A 17,442-nucleotide genomic window follows, 5' to 3' on the forward strand; every position below is an offset into this window, starting at 1 on the left:
CAGTCCCTTATACCAAAGTGGTTTTCTTAGACACGTGTGTCAAGCTTTCGTCCCTCTGCAATACGATGAAAAGAGTTAGAATGAGAAACATTGGAGGAAATAAAAAACAAATGAAATCGACAACAGAAGTCAGCCGTCCAATTGTGGTTACAGCAGCAATTGACCTTACCACGTGGGAGATTATAGCTACCTGCGTGACATCCGAGTCCAAGAAAATCAACAATGTGTAATGGCTTACCTGAATAACTGTTTATTAAACGAAAAAAAGGGAATGCGAACAGTCCCTTATACCAAAGTGGTTTCCTTAGACACGTGTGTCAAGCTTTCGTCCCTCAGCAATACGATGAAAAGTGTTAGAATGAGAAACGATGAAGGAAATAACAAACAAATGAAATCAACAACAGAAGTCAGCCGTCCAATTGTGGTTACAGCAGCAATTTACCTTACCACGTGGGAGATTATAGCTACCTGCGTGACATCCGAGTCCAAGAAAATCAACAATGTGAAATGACTTACTTGAATAATTGTTCATTAAACGAAAAAAAAGGGAATATGAACAATCCCTTATACCAAAGTGGTTTCCTTAGGCACGTGTGTCAAGCTCTCGTCCCTCTGCAATACGATGAAAAGAGATAGAATAAAAAACATTGGAGGAAATAAAAAACAAATGAAATCGACAACAGAAGTCAGCCGTCCAATTGTGGTTACAGCAGCAATTGACCTTACTACGTGGGAGATTATAGCTACCTGCGTGACATCCGAGTCCAAGAAAATCAACAATGTGGAATTGCTTACTTGAATAACTGTTTATTAAACAATAAAAAAGGGAATAAGAACAGTACCTTATACCAGAATGGTTTCCTTAGACACGTGTGTCAAGCTTTCGTCCGTCAGCAATACGACAAAAAGTGATAGAGTAAGAAACATTAAAGGAAATAACAAACGAATGAAATCAACAACAGAAGTCAGTTGTGCATTTGTGGTCACAGCAGCAATTGACCTTACCACGTGAGAGAATATAGCTACCTGCGTGACATCCAAGTCCAAGAAAATCAACAATGTGGAATGGATTACTTGAATAACTGTTTATTAAACAAAAAAAGAGGAATGCGAACAGTCCCTTATACCAAAGTGGTTTCCTTAGACACGTGTGTCAAGCTTTCGTCCCTCAGCAATACGATTGAAAAGTGTACGAATGAGAAACGATGAAGGAAATAACAAACAAATGAAATCAACAACAGAAGTAAGTCAGCCGTCCAATTGTGGTTACAGCAGCAATTGACCTTACCACGTGGGAGATTATAGCTACCTGCGTGACATCCGAGTCCAAGAAAATCAACAATGTGGAATGGCTAACTTGAATAACTGTTTATTAAACAAAAAAAAGGGAATGCGAACAGTCCCTTATACCAAAGTGGTTTCCTTAGACACGTGTGTCAAGCTTTCGTCCCTCAGCAATACGATGAAAAGTGTAAGAATGAGAGACGATGAAGGAAATAATAAAACAAATTAAATTAACAACATAAGTCAGCCGTCCAATTCTGGTCACAGCAGCAATTGACCTTACCACGTGGGAGATCATAGCTACCTGCGTGACATCCAAGTCCAAGAAAATCAACAATGTGGAATGGCTTACTTGAACAATTGTTCATTAAACAATAAAAAAGAGAATAAGAACAGTCCCTTATACCAAAGTGGATTCCTTAAAAACGTGTGTCAAGCTTTCGTCCCTCAGCAATACGATGAAATGTGTAAGAATGAGAAACGATGAAGGAAATAATAAAACAAATGAAATTAACAACATAAGTCAGCCGTCCAATTGTGGTCACAGCAGAAATTGACCTTACCACGTGGGAGATTATAGCTACCTGCGTGACATCCGAGTCCAAGAAAATCAACAATGTGGAATGGCTTACTTGAACAATTGTTCATTTAACAATAAATAAGAGAATAAGAACAGTCCCTTATACCAAAGTGGTTTCCTTAGACACGTGTGTCAAGCTTTCGTCCCTCAGCAATACGATGAAAAGTGTAAGAATGAGAAACGATGAAGGAAATAATAAAACAAATGAAATTAACAACATAAGTCAGCCGTCCAATTGTGGTCACAGCAGCAATTGACCTTACCACGTGGGAGATTATAGCTACCTGCGTGACATCCGAGTCCAAGAAAATCAACAATGTGGAATGGCTTACTTGAATAACTGTTAATTAAACAAAAAAAAGGAATGCGAGCAGTCCCTCATACCAAAGTGGTTTCCTTAGACACGTGTGTCAAGCTTTCGTCCCTCAGCAATACGATGAAAAGTGTAAGAATGAGAGACGATGAAGGAAATAATAAAACAAATTAAATTAACAACATGAGTCAGCCGTCCAATTCTGGTCACAGCAGCAATTGACCTTACCACGTGGGAGATCATAGCTACCTGCGTGACATCCGAGTCCAAGAAAATCAACAATGTGGAATGGCTTACTTGAACAATTGTTCATTAAACAATAAAAAAGAGAATAAGAACAGTCCCTTATACCAAAGTGGATTCCTTAGACACGTGTGTCAAGCTTTCGTCCCTCAGCAATACGACAAAAAGTGTTAGAGTAAGAAACATTGAAGGAAATAACAAACGAATGAAATCAATAACAGTAGTCAACCGTCCAGTTTTGGTTACAGCAGCAATTGACCTTACCACGTGTGAGAAAATCAACAATGTGGAATGGCTTACTTGAACAATTGTTCAATGAACAATAAAAAAGGGAATAAGAACAGTCCCTTATACCAGAATGGTTACCTTAGACACGTGTGTCAAGATTTCGTTCGTCAGCAATACGACAAAATGTGTAAGAGTAAGAAACATTGAAGGAAATAACAAACAAATGAAATCAACAACAGAAGTCAGCCGTCCATTTGTGGTTACAGCAGCAATTGACCTTACAACGTATGAGATTATAGCTACCTGCGTGACATTCGAGTCCAAGAAAATCAACAATGTGGAATGTCTTACTTGAATAACTGTTCATTAAACAAAAAAAAAGGGAATGCGAACAGTCTCTTATACCAAAGTGGTTTTCATAGGCACGTGTGTCAAGCTTTCGTCCCTGTGCAATACGATGAAAATAGTTAGAATGAGAAACGATGAAGGAAATAATAAAACAAATGAATTCGACAACAGAAGTCAGCCGTCCAATTGTGGTTACAGCAGCAATTGACCTTACCACGTGGGAGGAAATCAACAATGTGGAATGGCTTACTTGAACAATTTTTCATTGAACAAATAAAAAGGGAATAAGAACAGTCCCTTATACCAAGGTGGTTTCCCTAGACAAGTGTGTCAAGCTTTCGTCTCTCTGCAATACGATAAAAAGTGTTAGAGTAAGAAACATTGAAGGAAATAACAAACAAATGAAATCAACAACAGAAGTCAGCCGTCCAATTGTGGTTACAGCTGCAATTGACCTTACCACGTGGGAGATTATAGCAACCTGCGTGACATCCGAGTCCAAGAAAATCAACAATGTGGAATGGCTTACTTGAATAACTGTTTATTAAACAAAAAAAAGGGAATGCGAACAGTCCCTTATACCTAAGTGGTTTCCTTAGACACGTGTGTCAAGCTTTCGTCCCTCTGCAATACGATAAAAAATGTTAGAGTAAGAAACATTGAAGGAAATAGCAAACAAATGAAATCAACAACAGAATTCAGCCGTCCAATTGTGGTTACAGCAGCAATTGACCTTACCACGTGGGAGGAAATCAACAATGTGGAATGGCTTACTTGAACAATTTTTCATTGAACAAATAAAAAGGGAATAAAAACAGTCCCTTATACCAAGGTGGTTTCCTTAGACAAGTGTGTCAAGCTTTCGTTCGTCAGCAATACGACAAAAAGTGTTAGAGTAAGAAACATTGAAGAAAATAACGAACAAATGAAATCAACAACAGAAGTCAGCCGTCCAATTGTGGTTACAGCAGCAATTGACCTTACCACGTATGAGATTATAGCTACCTGCGTGACATCCGAGTCCAAGAAAATCAACAATGTGGAATTGCTTACTTGAATAACTGTTTATTAAACAAAAAAAAAAAGAATGCGAACAGTCCCTTATACAAAAGTGGTTTCCTTAGACACGTGTGTCAAGCTTTCGTCCCTCAGCAATACGATGAAAAGTGTTAGAATGAGAAACGATGAAGGAAATAACAAACAAATGAAATCAACAACAGAACTCAGCCGTCCAATTGTGGTTACAGCAGCAATTGACCTTACCACGTATGAGATTATAGCTACCTGCGTGACATCCGAGTCCAAGAGAATCAACAATGTGAAATGACTTACTTGAATAATTGTTCATTAAACGAAAAAAAGGAAATAAGAACAGTCCCTTATACCAAATTGGTTTTCTTAGACACGTGTGTCAAGCTTTCGTCCCTCTGCAATACGATGAAAAGAGTTAGAATGAGAAACATTGGAGGAAATAAAAAACAAATGAAATCGACAACAGAAGTCAGCCGTCCAATTGTGGTTACAGCAGCAATTGACCTTACCACGTGGGAGATTATAGCTACCTGCGTGACATCCGAGTCCAAGAAAATCAACAATGTGGAATGGCTTACTTGAATAACTGTTTATTAAACGAAAAAAAGGGAATGCGAACAGTCCCTTATACCAAAGTGGTTTCCTTAGACACGTGTGTCAAGCTTTCGTCCCTCAGCAATACGATGAAAAGTGTTAGAATGAGAAACGATGAAGGAAATAACAAACAAATGAAATCAACAACAGAAGTCAGCCGTCCAATTGTGGTTACAGCAGCAATTGACCTTACCACGTGGGAGATTATAGCTACCTGCGTGACATCCGAGTCCAAGAAAATCAACAATGTGAAATGACTTACTTGAATAATTGTTCATTAAACGAAAAAAAAGGGAATATGAACAATCCCTTATACCAAAGTGGTTTTCTTAGACACGTGTGTCAAGCTCTCGTCCCTCTGCAATACGATGAAAAGAGTTAGAATAAGAAACATTGGAGGAAATAAAAAACAAATGAAATCGACAACAGAAGTCAGCCGTCCAATTGTGGTTACAGCAGCAATTGACCTTACCACGTGGGAGATTATAGCTACCTGCGTGACATCCGAGTTCAAGAAAATCAACAATGTGGAATTGCTTACATGAATAACTGTTTATTAAACAAAAAAAAAAGAATGCGAACAGTCCCTTATACAAAAGTGGTTTCCTTAGACACGTGTGTCAAGCATTCGTCCCTCAGCAATACGATGAAAAGTGTTAGAATGAGAAACGATGAAGGAAATAACAAACAAATGAAATCAACAACAGAAGTCAGCCGTCCAATTGTGGTTACAGCAGCAATTGACCTTACCACGTGGGAGATTATAGCTACCTGCGTGACATCCGAGTCCAAGAAAATCAACAATGTGGAATGGCTTACTTGAACAATTGTTCAATGAACAATAAAAAAGGGTATAAGAACAGTACCTTATACCAGAATGGTTTCCTTAGACACGTGTGTCAAGCTTTCGTTTGTCAGCAATACGACAAAAAGTGATAGAGTAAGAAACATTGAAGGAAATAACAAACGAATGAAATCAACAACAGAAGTCAGTCGTGCATTTGTGGTCACAGCAGCAATTGACCTTACCACGTGAGAGATTATAGCTACCTGCGTGACATCCAAGTCCAAGAAAATCAACAATGTGGAATGGATTACTTGAATAACTGTTTATTAAACAAAAAAAGAGGAATGCGAACAGTCCCTTATACCAAAGTGGTTTCCTTAGACACGTGTGTCAAGCTTTCGTCCCTCAGCAATACGATTGAAAAGTGTTAGAATGAGAAACGATGAAGGAAATAACAAACAAATGAAATCTACAACAGAAGTCAGCCGTCCAATTGTGGTTACAGCAGCAATTGACCTTACCACGTGGGAGATTATAGCTACCTGCGTGACATCCGAGTCCAAGAAAATCAACAATGTGGAATGGCTAACTTGAATAACTGTTTATTAAACAAAAAAAAGGGAATGCGAACAGTCCCTCATACCAAAGTGGTTTCCTTAGACACGTGTGTCAAGCTTTCGTCCCTCAGCAATACGATGAAAAGTGTAAGAATGAGAGACGATGAAGGAAATAATAAAACAAATTAAATTAACAACATAAGTCAGCCGTCCAATTCTGGTCACAGCAGCAATTGACCTTACCACGTGGGAGATCATAGCTACCTGCGTGACATCCGAGTCCAAGAAAATCAACAATGTGGAATGGCTTACTTGAACAATTGTTCATTAAACAATAAAAAAGAGAATAAGAACAGTCCCTTATACCAAAGTGGTTTCCTTAGACACGTGTGTCAAGCTTTCGTCCCTCAGCAATACGACAAAAAGTGTTAGAGTAAGAAACATTGAAGGAAATAACAAACGAATGAAATCAACAACAGAAGTCAACCGTCCAGTTTTGGTTACAGCAGCAATTGACCTTACCACGTGTGAGAAAATCAACAATGTGGAATGGCTTACTTGAACAATTGTTCATTAAACAATAAAAAAGAGAATAAGAACAGTCCCTTATACCAGAATGGTTACCTTAGACACGTGTGTCAAGATTTCGTTCGTCAGCAATACGACAGAAAGTGTTAGAGTAAGAAACATTGAAGGAAATAACAAACAAATGAAATCAACAACAGAAGTCAGCCGTCCAATTGTGGTTACAGCAGCAATTGACCTTACCACGTGGGAGGAAATCAACAATATAGAATGGCTTATTTGAACAATTTTTGATTAAACAAAAAAAAAGGGAATAAGAGCAGTCCCTTATACCAAAGTGGTTTCCTTAGACACGTGTGTCAAGCTTTCGTCCCTCTGCAATACGATAAAAAATATTAGAGTAAGAAACATTGAAGGAAATAACAAACAAATGAAATCAACAACAGAATTCAGCCCTCCATTTGTGGTTACAGCAGCAATTGACCTTACCACGTGGGAGATTATAGCTACCTGCGTGACATCCGAGTCCAAGAAAATCAACAATGTGGAATGGCTTACTTGAATAACTGTTTATTAAACGAAAAAAAGGGAATGCGAACAGTCCCATATACCAAAGTGGTTTCCTTAGACACGTGTGTCAAGCTTTCGTCCCTCAGCAATACGATGAAAAGTGTTAGAATGAGAAACGATGAAGTAAATAACAAACAAATGAAATCAACAATATAGAATGGCTTACTTGAACAATTTTTCATTAAACAAAAAAAAAGGGAATAAGAGCAGTCCCTTATACCAAAGTGGTTTCCTTAGACACGTTCGTCAAGCTTTCGTCCCTCTGCAATACGATGAAAAGAGTTAGAATGAGAAACATTGAAGGAAATAAAAAACAAATGAAATCGACAACAGAAGTCAGCCGTCCAATTGTGGTTACAGCAGCAATTGACCTTACCACGTGGGAGATTATAGCTACGTGCGTGACATCCGAGTCCAAGAAAATCAACAATGTGGAATGGCTTACTTGAATAACTGTTTATTAAACGAAAAAAAGGGAATGCGAACAGTCCCATATACCAAAGTGGTTTCCTTAGACACGTGTGTCAAGCTTTCGTCCCTCAGCAATACGATGAAAAGTGTTAGAATGAGAAACGATGAAGTAAATAACAAACAAATGAAATCAACAACAGAAGTCAGCCGTCCAATTGTGGTTACAGCAGCAATTGACCTTACCACGTATGAGATTATAGCTACCTGCGTGACATCCGAGTCCAAGAAAATCAACAATGTGAAATGACTTACTTGAATAATTGTTCATTAAACGAAAAAAAGGAAATAAGAACAGTCCCTTATACCAAAGTGGTTTTCTTAGACACGTGTGTCAAGCTTTCGTCCCTCTGCAATACGATGAAAAGAGTTAGAATGAGAAACATTGGAGGAAATAAAAAACAAATGAAATCGACAACAGAAGTCAGCCGTCCAATTGTGGTTACAGCAGCAATTGACCTTACCACGTGGGAGATTATAGCTACCTGCGTGACAAAAAAACAAAAAAAAAGGGAATAAGAGCAGTCCCTTATACCAAAGTGGTTTCCTTAGACACGTGTGTCAAGCTTTCGTCCCTCTGCAATACGATAAAAAATATTAGAGTAAGAAACATTGAAGTGGGAGATTATAGCTACCTGCGTGACATCCGAGTCCAAGAAAATCAACAATGTGGAATGGCTTACTTGAACAATTGTTCATTAAACAATAAAAAAGGGAATAAGAACAGTACCTTATACCAGAATGGTTTCCTTAGACACGTGTGTCAAGCTTTCGTCCGTCAGCAATACGACAAAAAGTGATAGAGTAAGAAACATTAAAGGAAATAACAAACGAATGAAATCAACAACAGAAGTCAGTTGTGCATTTGTGGTCACAGCAGCAATTGACCTTACCACGTGAGAGAATATAGCTACCTGCGTGACATCCAAGTCCAAGAAAATCAACAATGTGTAATGGATTACTTGAATAACTGTTTATTAAACAAAAAAAGAGGAATGCGAACAGTCCCTTATACCAAAGTGGTTTCCTTAGACACGTGTGTCAAGCTTTCGTCCCTCAGCAATACGATTGAAAAGTGTTAGAATGAGAAACGATGAAGGAAATAACAAACAAATGAAATCAACAACAGAAGTAAGTCAGCCGTCCAATTGTGGTTACAGCAGCAATTGACCTTACCACGTGGGAGATTATAGCTACCTGCGTGACATCCGAGTCCAAGAAAATCAACAATGTGGAATGGCTAACTTGAATAACTGTTTATTAAACAAAAAAAAGGGAATGCGAACAGTCCCTTATACCAAAGTGGTTTCCTTAGACACGTGTGTCAAGCTTTCGTCCCTCAGCAATACGATGAAAAGTGTAAGAATGAGAGACGATGAAGGAAATAATAAAACAAATTAAATTAACAACATAAGTCAGCCGTCCAATTCTGGTCACAGCAGCAATTGACCTTACCACGTGGGAGATCATAGCTACCTGCGTGACATCCAAGTCCAAGAAAATCAACAATGTGGAATGGCTTACTTGAACAATTGTTCATTAAACAATAAAAAAGAGAATAAGAACAGTCCCTTATACCAAAGTGGATTCCTTAAAAACGTGTGTCAAGCTTTCGTCCCTCAGCAATACGATGAAATGTGTAAGAATGAGAAACGATGAAGGAAATAATAAAACAAATGAAATTAACAACATAAGTCAGCCGTCCAATTGTGGTCACAGCAGAAATTGACCTTACCACGTGGGAGATTATAGCTACCTGCGTGACATCCGAGTCCAAGAAAATCAACAATGTGGAATGGCTTACTTGAACAATTGTTCATTTAACAATAAATAAGAGAATAAGAACAGTCCCTTATACCAAAGTGGTTTCCTTAGACACGTGTGTCAAGCTTTCGTCCCTCAGCAATACGATGAAAAGTGTAAGAATGAGAAACGATGAAGGAAATAATAAAACAAATGAAATTAACAACATAAGTCAGCCGCCAATTGTGGTCACAGCAGCAATTGACCTTACCACGTGGGAGATTATAGCTACCTGCGTGACATCCGAGTCCAAGAAAATCAACAATGTGGAATGGCTTACTTGAATAACTGTTAATTAAACAAAAAAAAGGAATGCGAGCAGTCCCTCATACCAAAGTGGTTTCCTTAGACACGTGTGTCAAGCTTTCGTCCCTCAGCAATACGATGAAAAGTGTAAGAATGAGAGACGATGAAGGAAATAATAAAACAAATTAAATTAACAACATGAGTCAGCCGTCCAATTCTGGTCACAGCAGCAATTGACCTTACCACGTGGGAGATCATAGCTACCTGCGTGACATCCGAGTCCAAGAAAATCAACAATGTGGAATGGCTTACTTGAACAATTGTTCATTAAACAATAAAAAAGAGAATAAGAACAGTCCCTTATACCAAAGTGGATTCCTTAGACACGTGTGTCAAGCTTTCGTCCCTCAGCAATACGACAAAAAGTGTTAGAGTAAGAAACATTGAAGGAAATAACAAACGAATGAAATCAATAACAGTAGTCAACCGTCCAGTTTTGGTTACAGCAGCAATTGACCTTACCACGTGTGAGAAAATCAACAATGTGGAATGGCTTACTTGAACAATTGTTCAATGAACAATAAAAAAGGGAATAAGAACAGTCCCTTATACCAGAATGGTTACCTTAGACACGTGTGTCAAGATTTCGTTCGTCAGCAATACGACAAAATGTGTAAGAGTAAGAAACATTGAAGGAAATAACAAACAAATGAAATCAACAACAGAAGTCAGCCGTCCATTTGTGGTTACAGCAGCAATTGACCTTACAACGTATGAGATTATAGCTACCTGCGTGACATTCGAGTCCAAGAAAATCAACAATGTGGAATGTCTTACTTGAATAACTGTTCATTAAACAAAAAAAAGGGAATGCGAACAGTCTCTTATACCAAAGTGGTTTTCATAGGCACGTGTGTCAAGCTTTCGTCCCTGTGCAATACGATGAAAATAGTTAGAATGAGAAACGATGAAGGAAATAATAAAACAAATGAATTCGACAACAGAAGTCAGCCGTCCAATTGTGGTTACAGCAGCAATTGACCTTACCACGTGGGAGATTATAGCAACCTGCGTGACATCCGAGTCCAAGAAAATCAACAATGTGGAATGGCTTACTTGAATAACTGTTTATTAAACAAAAAAAAGGGAATGCGAACAGTCCCTTATACCTAAGTGGTTTCCTTAGACACGTGTGTCAAGCTTTCGTCCCTCTGCAATACGATAAAAAATGTTAGAGTAAGAAACATTGAAGGAAATAGCAAACAAATGAAATCAACAACAGAATTCAGCCGTCCAATTGTGGTTACAGCAGCAATTGACCTTACCACGTGGGAGGAAATCAACAATGTGGAATGGCTTACTTGAACAATTTTTCATTGAACAAATAAAAAGGGAATAAGAACAGTCCCTTATACCAAGGTGGTTTCCCTAGACAAGTGTGTCAAGCTTTCGTCTCTCTGCAATACGATAAAAAGTGTTAGAGTAAGAAACATTGAAGGAAATAACAAACAAATGAAATCAACAACAGAAGTCAGCCGTCCAATTGTGGTTACAGCTGCAATTGACCTTACCACGTGGGAGATTATAGCAACCTGCGTGACATCCGAGTCCAAGAAAATCAACAATGTGGAATGGCTTACTTGAATAACTGTTTATTAAACAAAAAAAAGGGAATGCGAACAGTCCCTTATACCTAAGTGGTTTCCTTAGACACGTGTGTCAAGCTTTCGTCCCTCTGCAATACGATAAAAAATGTTAGAGTAAGAAACATTGAAGGAAATAGCAAACAAATGAAATCAACAACAGAATTCAGCCGTCCAATTGTGGTTACAGCAGCAATTGACCTTACCACGTGGGAGGAAATCAACAATGTGGAATGGCTTACTTGAACAATTTTTCATTGAACAAATAAAAAGGGAATAAAAACAGTCCCTTATACCAAGGTGGTTTCCTTAGACAAGTGTGTCAAGCTTTCGTTCGTCAGCAATACGACAAAAAGTGTTAGAGTATGAAACATTGAAGAAAATAACGAACAAATGAAATCAACAACAGAAATCAGCCGTCCAATTGTGGTTACAGCAGCAATTGACCTTACCACGTATGAGATTATAGCTACCTGCGTGACATCCGAGTCCAAGAAAATCAACAATGTGGAATTGCTTACTTGAATAACTGTTTATTAAACAAAAAAAAAAAGAATGCGAACAGTCCCTTATACAAAAGTGGTTTCCTTAGACACGTGTGTCAAGCTTTCGTCCCTCAGCAATACGATGAAAAGTGTTAGAATGAGAAACGATGAAGGAAATAACAAACAAATGAAATCAACAACAGAACTCAGCCGTCCAATTGTGGTTACAGCAGCAATTGACCTTACCACGTATGAGATTATAGCTACCTGCGTGACATCCGAGTCCAAGAAAATCAACAATGTGAAATGACTTACTTGAATAATTGTTCATTAAACGAAAAAAAGGAAATAAGAACAGTCCCTTATACCAAAGTGGTTTCCTTAGACACGTGTGTCAAGCTTTCGTCCCTCAGCAATACGATGAAAAGAGTTAGAATAAGAAACATTGGAGGAAATAAAAAACAAATGAAATCGACAACAGAAGTCAGCCGTCCAATTGTGGTTACAGCTGCAATTGACCTTACCACGTGGGAGATTATAGCTACCTGCGTGACATCCGAGTTCAAGAAAATCAACAATGTGGAATTGCTTACTTGAATAACTGTTTATTAAACAAAAAATAAAAGAATGCGAACAGTCCCTTATACAAAAGTGGTTTCCTTAGACACGTGTGTCAAGCTTTCGTCCCTCAGCAATACGATGAAAAGTGTTAGAATGAGAAACGATGAAGGAAATAACAAACAAATGAAATCAACAACAGAAGTCAGCCGTCCAATTGTGGTTACAGCAGCAATTGACCTTACCACGTGGGAGATTATAGCTACCTGCGTGACATCCGAGTCCAAGAAAATCAACAATGTGGAATGGCTTACTTGAACAATTGTTCATTAAACAATAAAAAAGGGTATAAGAACAGTACCTTATACCAGAATGGTTTCCTTAGACACGTGTGTCAAGCTTTCGTTTGTCAGCAATACGACTAAAAGTGATAGAGTAAGAAACATTGAAGGAAATAACAAACGAATGAAATCAACAACAGAAGTCAGTCGTGCATTTGTGGTCACAGCAGCAATTGACCTTACCACGTGAGAGATTATAGCTACCTGCGTGACATCCGAGTCCAAGAAAATCAACAATGTGGAATGGCTAACTTGAATAACTGTTTATTAAACAAAAAAAAGGGAATGCGAACAGTCCCTCATACCAAAGTGGTTTCCTTAGACACGTGTGTCAAGCTTTCGTCCCTCAGCAATACGATGAAAAGTGTAAGAATGAGAGACGATGAAGGAAATAATAAAACAAATTAAATTAACAACATAAGTCAGCCGTCCAATTCTGGTCACAGCAGCAATTGACCTTACCACGTGGGAGATCATAGCTACCTGCGTGACATCCGAGTCCAAGAAAATCAACAATGTGGAATGGCTTACTTGAACAATTGTTCATTAAACAATAAAAAAGAGAATAAGAACAGTCCCTTATACCAAAGTGGTTTCCTTAGACACGTGTGTCAAGCTTTCGTCCCTCAGCAATACGATGAAAAGTGTAAGAATGAGAAACGATGAAGGAAATAATAAAACAAATGAAATTAACAACATAAGTCAGCCGTCCATTTGTGGTCACAGCAGCAATTGACCTTACCACGTGGGAGATTATAGCTACCTGCGTGACATCCGAGTCGAAGAAAATCAACAATGTGGAATGGCTTACTTGAATAACTGTTAATTAAACAAAAAAAAGGAATGCGAACAGTCCCTTATACCAAAGTGGTTTCCTTAGACACGTGTGTCAAGCTTTCGTCCCTCAGCAATACGATGAAAAGTGTAAGAATGAGAGACGATGAAGGAAATAATAAAACAAATTAAATTAACAACATGAGTCAGCCGTCCAATTCTGGTCACAGCAGCAATTGACCTTACCACGTGGGAGATCATAGCTACCTGCGTGACATCCGAGTCCAAGAAAATCAACAATGTGGAATGGCTTACTTGAACAATTGTTCATTAAACAATAAAAAAGAGAATAAGAACAGTCCCTTATACCAAAGTGGATTCCTTAGACACGTGTGTCAAGCTTTCGTCCCTCAGCAATACGACAAAAAGTGTTAGAGTAAGAAACATTGAAGGAAATAACAAACGAATGAAATCAACAACAGAAGTCAACCGTCCAGTTTTGGTTACAGCAGCAATTGACCTTACCACGTGTGAGAAAATCAACAATGTGGAATGGCTTACTTGAACAATTGTTCATTAAACAATAAAAAAGAGAATAAGAACAGTCCCTTATACCAGAATGGTTACCTTAGACACGTGTGTCAAGATTTCGTTCGTCAGCAATACGACATAAAGTGTTAGAGTAAGAAACATTGAAGGAAATAACAAACAAATGAAATCAACAACAGAAGTCAGCCGTCCAATTGTGGTTACAGCAGCAATTGACCTTACCACGTGGGAGGAAATCAACAATATAGAATGGCTTAGTTGAACAATTTTTGATTAAACAAAAAAAAAGGGAATAAGAGCAGTCCCTTATACCAAAGTGGTTTCCTTAGACACGTGTGTCAAGCTTTCGTCCCTCTGCAATACGATAAAAAATGTTAGAGTAAGAAACATTGAAGGAAATAACAAACAAATGAAATCAACAACAGAATTCAGCCCTCCATTTGTGGTTACAGCAGCAATTGACCTTATCACGTGGGAGATTATAGCTACCTGCGTGACATCCAAGTCAAAGAAAATCAACAATGTGGAATGGCTTACTTGAATAACTGTTTATTAAACGAAAAAAAGGGAATGCGAACAGTCCCTTATACCAAAGTGGTTTCCTTAGACACGTGTGTCAAGCTTTCGTCCCTCAGCAATACGATGAAAAGTGTCAGAATGAGAAACGATGAAGGAAATAACAAACAAATGAAATCAACAACAGAAGTCAGCCGTCCAATTGTGGTTACAGCAGCAATTGACCTTACCACGTATGAGATTATAGCTACCTGCGTGACATCCGAGTCCAAGAAAATCAACAATGTGGAATGGCTTACTTGAATAACTGTTTATTAAACGAAAAAAAGGGAATGCGAAAAGTCCCTTTTACCAAAGTGGTTTCCTTAGACACGTGTGTCAAGCTTTCGTCCCTCAGCAATACGATGAAAAGTGTTAGAATGAGAAACGATGAAGGAAATAAAAAACAAATGAAATCGACAACAGAAGTCAGCCGTCCAATTGTGGTTACAGCAGCAATTGACCTTACCACGTGGGAGATTATAGCTACCTGCGTGACATCCGAGTCCAAGAAAATCAACATTGTGGAATGGCTTACTTGAATAACTGTTTATTAAACGAAAAAAAGGGAATGCGAAAAGTCCCTTTTACCAAAGTGGTTTCCTTAGACACGTGTGTCAAGCTTTCGTCCCTCAGCAATACGATGAAAAGTGTTAGAATGAGAAACGATGAAGGAAATAACAAACAAATGAAATCAACAACAGAAGTCAGCCGTCCAATTGTGTAGAAAATCAACAATGTGAAATGACTTACTTGAATAATTGTTCATTAAACGAAAAAAAAGGGAATATGAACAATCCCTTATACCAAAGTGGTTTTCTTAGACACGTGTGTCAAGCTCTCCTCCCTCTGCGATACGATGAAAAGAGTTAGAATAAGAAACATTGGAGGAAATAAAAAACAAATGAAATCGACAACAGAAGTCAGCCGTCCAATTGTGGTTACAGCAGCAATTGACCTTACCTCGTGGGAGGAAATCAACAATATAGAATGGCTTACTTGAACAATTTTTCATTAAACAAAAAAAAAGGGAATAAGAGCAGTCCCTTATACCATAGTGGTTTCCTTAGACACGTGTGTCAAGCTTTCGTCCCTCTGCAATACGATAAAAAATGTTAGAGTAAGAAACATTGGAGGAAATAAAAAACAAATGAAATCGACAACAGAAGTCAGCCGTCCAATTGTGGTTACAGCAGCAATTGACCTTACCACGTGGGAGATTATAGCTACCTGCGTGACATCCGAGTCCAAGAAAATCAACAATGTGGAATGGCTTACTTGAATAACTGTTTATTAAACGAAAAAAAGGGAATGCGAACAGTCCCATATACCAAAGTGGTTTCCTTAGACACGTTTGTCAAGCTTTCGTCCCTCTGCAATACGATGAAAAGAGTTAGAATGAGAAACATTGAAGGAAATAAAAAACAAATGAAATCGACAACAGAAGTCAGCCGTCCAATTGTGGTTACAGAAGCAATTGACCTCACCACGTGGGAGATTATAGCTACCTGCGTGACATCCGAGTCCAAGAAAATCAACAATGTGGAATGGCTTACTTGAATAACTGTTTATTAAACGAAAAAAAGGGAATGCGAACAGTCCCATATACCAAAGTGGTTTCCTTAGACACGTGTGTCAAGCTTTCGTCCCTCAGCAATACGATGAAAAGTGTTAGAATGAGAAACGATGAAGTAAATAACAAACAAATGAAATCAACAACAGAAGTCAGCCGTCCAATTGTGGTTACAGCAGCAATTGACCTTACCACGTATGAGATTATAGCTACCTGCGTGACATCCGAGTCCAAGAAAATCAACAATGTGAAATGACTTACTTGAATAATTGTTCATTAAACGAAAAAAAGGAAATAAGAACAGTCCCTTATACCAAAGTGGTTTTCTTAGACACGTGTGTCAAACTTTCGTCCCTCTGCAATACGATGAAAAGAGTTAGAATGAGAAACGATGAAGGAAATAACAAACAAATGAAATCAACAACAGAAGTCAGCCGTCCAATTGTGGTTACAGCAGCAATTTACCTTACCACGTGGGAGATTATAGCTACCTGCGTGACATCCGAGTCCAAGAAAATCAACAATGTGAAATGACTTACTTGAATAATTGTTCATTAAACGAAAAAAAAGGGAATATGAACAATCCCTTATACCAAAGTGGTTTCCTTAGGCACGTGTGTCAAGCTCTCGTCCCTCTGCAATACGATGAAAAGAGATAGAATAAGAAACATTGGAGGAAATAAAAAACAAATGAAATCGACAACAGAAGTCAGCCGTCCAATTGTGGTTACAGCAGCAATTGACCTTACCACGTGGGAGATTATAGCTACCTGCGTGACATCCGAGTCCAAGAAAATCAACAATGTGGAATTGCTTACTTGAATAACTGTTTATTAAACAAAAAAAAAAAGAATGCGAACAGTCCCTTATACAAAAGTGGTTTCCTTAGACACGTGTGTCAAGCTTTCGTCCCTCAGCAATACGATGAAAAGTGTTAGAATGAGAAACGATGAAGGAAATAACAAACAAATGAAGTCAACAACAGAAGTCAGCCGTCCAATTGTGGTTACAGCAGCAATTGACCTTACCACGTGGGAGATTATAGCTACCTGCGTGACATCCGAGTCCAAGAAAATCAACAATGTGGAATGGCTTACTTGAACAATTGTTCATTAAACAATAAAAAAGGGAATAAGAACAGTACCTTATACCAGAATGGTTTCCTTAGACACGTGTGTCAAGCTTTCGTCCGTCAGCAATACGACAAAAAGTGATAGAGTAAGAAACATTGAAGAAAATAACAAACGAATGAAATCAACAACAGAAGTCAGTTATGCATTTGTGGTCACAGCAGCAATTGACCTTACCACGTGAGAGATTATAGCTACCTGCGTGACATCCAAGTCCAAGAAAATCAACAATGTGGAATGGATTACTTGAATAACT

This window comes from Harmonia axyridis, chromosome 6, assembly GCF_914767665.1.
Source record: "Harmonia axyridis chromosome 6, icHarAxyr1.1, whole genome shotgun sequence".
Lineage (NCBI taxonomy): Eukaryota > Metazoa > Arthropoda > Insecta > Coleoptera > Coccinellidae > Harmonia > Harmonia axyridis.